We start from the raw sequence: 8,470 nt of genomic DNA, 5'->3' as shown, positions 1-8,470 counted from the left end.
AATAATCTTTTATCATTGCGATAAAGCGATCACAAGATCGCATATCGCAAAGACATAGGGAACATAAATAAGTGGCATATTGGTTTCTGTCGATGCGATATCGCTATCGGCTATCGGCGATACTCTATACGCAGTCTTAAAGCACCCCAAGCCTTTCACCCCGATGAGATGCGATATCGCAATCGGCAATCGGCAATATCCTATGCACATTGTTAAGGCGCCCAGTTGACCCAGCCCGATGCGATGCAATATCGGTGATCGGCGATCGGCGATATATAATGCATATCCTATATGATCCCAATACTCCCGATGCGATATTGCTATCGGCTATCGGGGTTTTAGAAAGACGTCAATATAAAGGATTTAAGTTTCCCCCGATCGCCGATTGCGATAAAGTGCAGTTTTCAAAAAAGTCGTTAAGTGGAGGAATATTACGATCCATTCATATTTAAAGCTTGATCTGTTAAGAAATCATTCACCTGCGCTCAACCACCAAAATATCCATAGCACGCTTAAGCGGGCCATTCGGCTGAATAATGATATAATGTGCATTTAAGGGGTGGCAAGTTTTAAACGGCCATTTAATGTAATTGAAAGATCTTCCCATAGATTGTATACGCGGCCATTTTTCGAGTTAATCTCTCAGCACGGTTTGATCAATATATCTTTCCCATATTGGATTTTCATTGGCATATCTCTGTGTTACGTTTATTTTCGCCTCTGTGTAGAATTCATCCAAAGGAGAAAGCTCAAGCAAAATGGGGAAGAAATCCAAGAAAGCCACAGGCACTTCCGCTGCGCCAGCTGCAGGACAAGCTGTCGTGGACAAAAAGAAGGGATTGATATCTGATACTACATGTTCGGGTCTCGTCAGAGTTACTTGGCAAGGTACCTACAACCTAATCGAAGCCGAAGAACCAGCAAGGACAATAGTAGAAGCTACTACAGATTCTACTCGAAAATAAGAGAATACTCTCAAGGATTTAGTTGACTCCTTCCTTCACCGGATAGCAGCCAGGGAACAAATTCTCCTGTACACAGATGTAGTGTGGTGGGAAATTGAAGAAATCCCGATCCCGTATAGAACCTTCAGCACCAGAGACGGGAGAATTTTCGGGTCATTTAAAGCTGATGATTTGAGGCAAATGTATCATTTGCCTGAGCCAGAGAAGATATGCAATAAGGCATTCCTGGAAAAATTCTCGAACGAGAACGAAGTTGAATCCGAACCCATCCGGGATTGGAGACAAAATCTGGCCAAGCACAAACATGAATCTTTCGGTAAGTACTCGGTTGATTCTTTGGCTTCTCCTTATTGTTATGCTGGAATAATGATGTGTAGATTATGGGGATTGCATGACTCTGCTAATTTTACCGTAGAAATGGTTCCCCTAATGGAAGAAGCATGCAACAGTGTAATTATGGATTGGGCCACTATCCTCTCAGACAAACTAGCAACAGCTGTGCTTGAGTTTAGAAGCAAGACCTGTATTTCTGAAAGGGTAATTCCCCCATTTTACTACAGTGCCTATATTCTAGATACCCTCTGTTTTAACTCTGAATTCCCCATACTCGGCTGGAGGTGGACTGCACAAGACCCCACGCCTATTAATATATATCATCAGAAATTGTGGAAATCTTCTTATAAACATCATCTATACCAAGTCTGTAATGGCTTTATGCTGCCTATTTATTATTCCATTTTCGATAAACCTGCTCCCAAGATTTCTTATCAAGCCGCAATTGATTTAACCTCAATAGGTAGATGGTTGGGAGAAGAGAGATTTACCTACATAAGAGTTTTCAGTAGCCAAACTAGACCTCATGTCCTCCCTTTATACATACCGGATAAATTGTTGGCGAGGGAAATTTCTTACCAAATCATTGCTGAGAGTGTTACACAAACGCTCAAGAAAAATAAGAAGCAAGGCTGGCCCTCTTTTCCTTTGAGATGTGGTGTATATACCTTGCATGATCTCAAACATGCAGAAAAGGAAGCTACAAAGATTCAATCCTTAACCCTGGCGACTCTCCCAAATAGGCAGTTTGATCCAAACAAAATTGCCTATACTGCACTAGAACAGGCCAAATTGACAAGATTTGACCATAAAGAAGATATGTTTGACGACCTGTTCTCTTCAGCTAAGACAATAAATCAGGTTAAGGCATTCGCCAGAGCGAAATATAATGATGAAGGGTTGACTGAATTCAATAAACTTAGAGAACAGAGGTTGCAAACTCTACCTCTAGATTTACTAGTGACAAGCCCGGCGACATCATCAAGCGAGCCTGATCAACAACAGTCAAAGGAACCTCCCGTTATAACAAAGGATCAGAATAAGGAACAGGAGGAAAAGCAGAAGAGAGAACAGGAAGAGAAGCAGAGAAAAGAAAAAGAAGAAAAGCAGAAGAGAGCGCAGGAGGAAAAACAGAGGAAAGAGAAAGAGGAACATCAAAAGAAAGAGCAGGAGGAAAGACAAAAGAAAGAACAAGAGGAATAACAGAAGAGAGAGTAGGAAAAAGTGCGGAAGGAGTCCCAAGCCGAAAAGAAAAAACAAACCACCATTGATGTCAATATAGATACTCATATTGACCCTAAATTGCTCCAGGAATGGAAGCAATTTGATTCTATCATCAGTGGGTTGGAATGTTCAAAGGATACAGACACTTCCAAGACAACCGATACACAGGACATCACTTCACCTCAGGTTCTAAGTGGAACCAGCAGCCCACCCATTTCCAAAGAAGTTGAGATTATACCAAAGGACCCCTTCGACCAAATCATTTTGCAGGTAGAAGATATTCCTCCCCTGGATGTCTTCTACAGCCCAAGGCATAAAGCAGTGGTTAAACGACAAAGGAAAAGAAGAAGGACTGATCAACCTTCCCTTTTCCCAGAGCAAACTGTTACGGGCAATGTGGTTTGGAAGGAGGAATTTGACCCCTCCGATGACATGACAAAACTGTCACAGTATGCGGGAGCCTATTCGGCAGCGACAATTGATAAAGCATCGGAGGTAAGTCTTATACTGAAAACCAAGGATCAAGAGATTTTCTCATTACAGGCAGAGTTAGTTGAGACAAAGCAGAAGGCAGAGCAGCAATTGATGACACAACAGCAAGTGAACAGTCAACTAACTCAACAATTGCAGGCAGAAAAGCAAAGGATCGACCAAAGCGCGATCCAGACATAGAAGGAATTATCAAAGGCATTGGCACAATTAAAGGCAGCAAATGAGCAAATGATGAAAACAAAGGGTGAGCAAATTGCTCAAATGTCATCGCAGCTCGAAAAAATAAAGGGTGTTCCACAAGTGGCTAAATTCAGAGCAGAAGCATTACAAATAAACACTGCATTAATATCCCAAATTAAGCTTCTGTGTCAACAAATCGCCCAGGCAAAGCCACTGTGTGAATTAACGACATCCATAAATCAGCAGGTAGAGAAGGCCAGAAATGAATTGGATCAAGCCGAAGAAACCATAGCTGCATTTCTTGACTGGCAAGATTCTGATCAAGGGAAAGCGGCGAATTTGCCCAGGATCCTAGAAACGCATAAAGATATACTCTTCACAGAATGGCAGTCCCAGTTGATGAAAGCAGAGAGGGCAGCTTCAAGATGTAAATCAACTTCCAGCAATCTAGTTGAACTAGTTAACAACACTCTCTACTTATCAAATATGATTTCCCAATGTACACCAGGAAAGTTGACAACAACGAACACATTGGAGCAATCATGTTATCCTGATTTATAGGAAAAGGGAAGGTTAATCACTGGGATTAACAGTTTAACCTGGGATGCATATTGGTTCTTCCTGATTAAGCCGCATACACAGAGAGACGCCCTCAAATGCCTAACAGATGCAATTGGGTATATGATTCCCGATATTCAGGATGCCACCTATGCTGCCCAGCTCATCTCGTGCCTCAACAAACCTCCTGAAGTAGAGCCAATGCTTGCGATAAGTCAGCTCAGATATAAAGGCAAGCAGCCTACCTGATGAATCATGCCACCGACTGCTAGATCACTAAAGAAAATCATATCAAGATTGATTGATACCAATTTAATAGGATTTATGTTTTATAGATAGGTAGATTAGTTAAGTATTTATAGACCCTTTCAGTTTTTTGGAAAGGGTCGTAAAGTTTTGTACCAGAATTAAAGACTGAAGTTTGCACTATTGTGCTTCAGTCAATATTATTTTATGAAACTGGACCAATTATTCTTAATTCGACAAGGAAGTTTTTTATGCAATTGTGCACTATTGTCTTTGTTGAGAATGTTTCTGCGTTGAAGGAAGAATTACAAGTAGCGATTGATATTGGGAGTGTCAAGCAGCTCATATGGTATTTCTATCTATGTCTGAATTCATTCCTTTCATATGAATTGTTATGTGATTATTCTTGCTATTATTGATTATATGCATGCGCTGTAACAACAGATCTATATTCATTCCACTATTGGATGTTTTATGATGTGCCTTTCTTTCTAATCATGTATATGTCAATGATATAAATGATAAGTGTGTCAATATCGCTTCAATCACTTTGCTTAACTATTTAAGCATAGTAATCATGAATGAAATAATGTCTATGTCCGTTAAATAGAGTCATCTATATGTCTGTTTATAGACACAGATCATCAATCACTACACTTTAAAGCTCAATAAGTTCCCAGGATAGATCATAGTTTATGTATTCTTGTTAATAGTTTAGTTATTCGCTTACCATTAGCCTAATTTATAAATCATCCATTCATCCCGTTTATCCACTTTTGGGAAACTGGTCCCATTATCCCCAGTCAGAGCCACTATTCCAAACGGAAAAGGAGTTGTACTAAGGTCCGGACCGGGTGGTTATCCCCAATGTTGTTGCAGCGATTTTCGAGGCATCAACAGATCCCAAACTCAAGATAAACTGATTTTTGTCTTTCACTTGCACGGATGCCTTCTAGTCCTCATGATTTGGTTGTTTGTACTCTGAGCTGATGGAGGAATATTTGAATGGAGGAGTAGTAAATGAGGAGGATTTACCTCTTATAATTCCTCTCCCTTGTCCCATTCGAGTTTTGACCAAGGTATTTGTCAAAATTCCTTGCTTTTGTCCTTTAATCTTGCATTAAATGCACATTAGACCACAAGGCAAAATATACAACCCTAACTCATCTCATAAACAAAATATAATCAATAGTATGCAATACGTTGTGAGAATAGTTGATTTGACTAAGTTAGGAGGTGAATTAGGGCTCATATAATTACCCAATGATGAGGCTCATCATCACCTCCCTACTGAAAGTATTGCTCATTCTCTAAGAAACTTAGTTAATGTCCATGTCCTTCATGGATCTAGTGGCCTCTCTGACATCACATGCCTCTATTGTGGTCTCTTCTTCTTGTTAATAGAAGCCTGCTTTATTTTCTACTTATTCCCACTACCTCTTTTCCTCTTCTTCTTTTCTCCCTTCTAGCATCCCTAGGAGTAGTGGTGGACTAAGTTTTAGGCCTATCCAATTGACCTTCAACCTTTGCATCGATTTCTTATACATAGGTTTCATGTTGAGTGAATCTCTCAACCTTTGAGGGGAGTGATATTCTCTGATCTTCAAGCCGTGTGGTAGTGTGTTCCATCTCCTTAGGTAGGCATGTATACTATCATCTCCTAGCAACATAAAAATATCCTCAAAATGTGAAATTGCTTTCTCTTGGGCAACAACATGTCTAGGTGCCTATTGAGGATCATTTACAATCAGATTATGTGTGTTGATTAGGGCCATGGGATTTTATTGTTCAACTTTGATGAAAAGAGGGTCATTTTGCTCTCTGGCCAATATTCTTTTCATCTCTATAGCCCTTCACTTCTCATGGTTCATCCATGATGCCAAAGCCATTAATTGTAGATCTCTTAGCTTCGCATTAGGATCCCAAACATTCATGTTTGTGAGGGCCATGTTGTGCAAGTAAATTTCAGCCATTTTGGCCCTATCCTCTAGTGTACTTTGATCACAAAGAACAATAAACTGCTTGTAGTCCTGAAATGGCATGGTGCCCCTTTATGCTAGTGTTTTAATCTAAAATTGTTGCCATTGTTATTTGAGGTAAAGAGCCTAGGATTTAGCTGGAATCTTACACTGGGTGGCCTCCAAGGAGAGGTTGTCCATTCGTGCTATATGGTTCTCTCTTTCATGCAGTTGTACCCTTAGCCATGCATTTTCCCTTTCAAGTTGATCTCTCATGTTGGCATGGACAAAAACACCACTATGATTGAGGGATTTTACCCTTGTAATGAAAAATAATATACTATGTACATCATCATCATTTTGTAGCATTTGATGAAGCGACCTCGCCACTCTTGGCACTGGGCCTAGAGACATAACCCACACTCGGTGATATCCATTATCAATATCAATGTGTGTGTGTTCTTTTATTTTATGGTCATGATTAAGTTTCCTCTTCTTTAAAGTATACATATGTGGTTGTTTTATACTCTTTCACCTGCAATTCTGCTAACATCATAGAAGTAAAAGAGCTTGGTTAATTTCAGTAGATGAAGAGATATGTATCACTAGTAGAGATATAACCATTATCATTCGAGGAAGTTGTGCATCAACCAGTGTGTGTCGATGCCATGGTAGAGTAATTTGATTCCATAGTAAAAAATGATGTTTGGACACTGGCCCAAGGCAATTGGATAAGTGAGTGGTGGGTTTGAGATGGATCTACAAGGTGAAGCAGGTAGCAGACACAAGAATTGAGAAACACAAGGCCATATTTGTGCCCAAGGGTTTCTCATAGGTGGAGGGAATTGAGTACAAGGAGACCTTTTCTCTAGTAAAAAGGTATTATTCTATCACATCAATTCTAGCACTTGCAGCGTAGATGGGATGGAAGATCCATGAGAATGAAGTGATTAAGGAGGATGTCAGGATAACATTCCTCAATGGAGTGATTAAGGAGGAGGTGTAAAATGAAAAAATGAAAAGATTTGAGACCTTTGACAGAGAGTCGCATTTGTGCAGACTCAAGAGATCATTCTATGGATTGAGACAGGTGCCCCATGCTTGGTAGATGAGGATCGATAACTATTTTACCAGGTTGGGCTTCACCAAAACTAAAGAAGATGAAAAGCTTTACCATATCGTTGTTGAAGGTAAATTATTGATTATAGTATTATATGTCGATGATTTGATTTTGACCGGTGATGGTAAGTTGATCAAACCTTGTAAAGACGATCTTGTAAGAGAATTCGAGACGAAGGACATGGGTCTCTGAGGGAAAGTATGCTAACAAGATGTTGAAGAATTTTCACATGGAGAGTAGAAAACCCATGGACACTCCTCTAGCAGGTAGTTGGAGGAAGGAATATGCCACTTTAGGTGAGGAATTGGAGGCTACTATTTACAGGCATATTGTGGGTTCTCTTATGCATTTGGTGAACACACAACCATACATGTGTTATGAAGTTAACTAGCTTAGTCAAGAAATGGTTATGCCAACCAAACTGTATTGGAAGACGGAAAAACATGTGTTGAGATACCTCAAAGGCACTACTCCCTTTATTCTTTAATACAAAGGAACAGAGGAGTGAAGCTACAAGGCTTCATAGATGAAGATTGGGTGGGGATTTCATGAGATCATAAGAGCATTTGAGGAGGAATTTTCAGTGTTGGGTCAGTATTAGTTTCTTAGTATAGTAGGAGGTAGAGATCAATTGCACTTAGCTCAGCAAAAGTAGAGTACATGGTCGCTAGTCAATATGAGAAAGATTATTTTTGGGCTATTTGGTGATATGAGGGATCCTAGTGTGATTTACTATGACAATCATATTTGTATCAATCTCTATGGGAATCAAGTGTGTCATGATCGATCCAAGCATATCGACACCGAGTATCACCATATACAAGATTGTGTGAAGAGGTGGATCATTTTATTGGTATACATTCCTACAAAGAAACTCCTAGGATGCAGATATTTTAACAAAGGCTTTGTCAAGACGAAAATTCATGTTCCATAGAGGCAGGAATGGGGTATATGATAATCCCTTTCTTGTTGAGGGGGAGTGCTGAAAATGCAGCAAACAATTCCTAATTTAATTTTCCCTTGAATTAAATTAGGAGAAAATCAAAATTCCACATCACTAGTCAACTTGAATGCATTAATTGAGTTACTATCACTTAGTTGGCTCAATTAATTCGAGTTGTGGGCTTAACTTGAGTTGTGTACAATGATTTCTAAATTTTGGGAGACTACGTTGACTTACTTTTAGTTGTAGAAATTTAATTGAGTTAAATTTAGTTAAGGTTAGTTAAACTAGTTCCAACTATTAGAGGAACTAGTGGGAGGTCTAATAGTGGGGTACAGTTTTGATGTTTATCTAGTTAACTGAACCCATGCATGCATTAAATTCAAGTTTGCTAGTTGAGATCGGTGTTCAAGGACATGGTACTATCAGCTGTAGAATTTTCCAAATGGTA

This window comes from Pinus tabuliformis, chromosome 8, assembly GCF_031772625.1.
Source record: "Pinus tabuliformis cultivar Carrire ecotype Pingquan chromosome 8, CPIR1, whole genome shotgun sequence".
NCBI classification, from domain to species: domain Eukaryota; kingdom Viridiplantae; phylum Streptophyta; class Pinopsida; order Pinales; family Pinaceae; genus Pinus; species Pinus tabuliformis.
The sequence above is the reverse complement of the archived record's forward strand: the minus strand, read 5'-3'. Positions refer to the sequence as shown.